Raw genomic sequence first — 1,390 nt, forward strand, 5'->3', positions numbered from 1 at the left:
GGATTTTTGTTTTTCCTTGAAGACATTTTGCTTCTCATCCAAGTAGCTTCTTCAGTTAAAAAGCACCTTTGGGACAACTGTGATCTGGATGACTGAGAATCTCAATAAATATTGAGATTAAAATATTCCATCCATTTGTCATAAAAGTACTGTTTTAAATGAGTCTATCCTGCTTTGATTGGGCCATATGACTCCTGAGTTTGCTCCTTTCCCATTTAATTTTCATTGGAGCCAAACAAATTAAAAAGTACTGCATGGAAGAGCACTTAATGGTGAAGGATTAAAATAGTCTATTTAAAATTCATAGAGGTATATCACAAGTGAATGAGTTTTAACTAAGCGACATAGCCATTAAAGAGAGCTTCACTGCTGAACTATATGTAATAAAATGTAAGCAACTGCACCCTCCAGGAATTGCAGCAAGTAAGAAGTTGTTTGCATCCCATTATATGGATTCTACACCATTAGATTCACATGATGTGATGAACATATTTACAGGTTACCTTAAGTTATTCAAGTTGTTTAATAGGGATGCACATCCACCATTTTTTACTCTCTGTCCCATATAACTTTTTAACCAGTAACTGGCTTTTCTAACAAAAAGGTATAACTATGGCTGTTCTCTTTTGCATGTACACACTGTGTTTGAGATTTGCTATACAAAGCAAAAAAAAATGAGCTTTATATTTAATAATAAATAAAATAAATAAAATAAATAAAATATACTTTAGCAAATATGAGATGGATAGTGAAGAGAGAAAGAGAGATCAAATAAGTAGTTTACTTTTGCTTTATTTATCACAGCAAAGTTTTTGTGGTTGGGGCAAAATGTTAAAACATTGAGTGCATGTAAAATTTGACATTATTTTTCATTAGAAATGGACCCTTTAGAGCTCTGTTCCAGGAGTAGGCTATTCCACTATTTAATAGCATTTATGATCAGGAAATTCTTCATTATTTGCATTTGAATCTCTCTCTGTACAGCTTTCATATATTTTTTTACTCTTAGGCACTATGCAAAACCTTCTGTGATATTTAATGTTTAATTAAGCAAGAGGAAGAGGAGGAAAAGACAGAAAGTTAATTCTAAATTTAAGAGTTACACGGTCTCTTAACTTCTGAGAATTAACAGCCAGAGAAACCTAAAAATAAACAATTGATATAGTTGTATAAACACTCTTTTCCAACAACTCAAGAGACAGCTCTACACATGGACATCACCAGATGGTCAACACAGAAATCAGATTGACTATGTGCTCTGCAGCCAAAGATGGAGAAGCTCTATACAGTCAGCAAAAACAAGACCAGGAGCTGACTGTGGCTCAGATCATGAGCTTCTCATTGCAAAATTTAGGCTTAAATTGAAGAAAGTAGGGAAAAGCACTAGGCC

This window comes from Pituophis catenifer, unplaced genomic scaffold (genome assembly GCF_029215685.1).
Source record: "Pituophis catenifer annectens isolate HBS135680 unplaced genomic scaffold, rPitCat1.0.hap2 SCAF_1, whole genome shotgun sequence".
Classification (NCBI taxonomy): Eukaryota; Metazoa; Chordata; class Lepidosauria; order Squamata; family Colubridae; genus Pituophis; species Pituophis catenifer.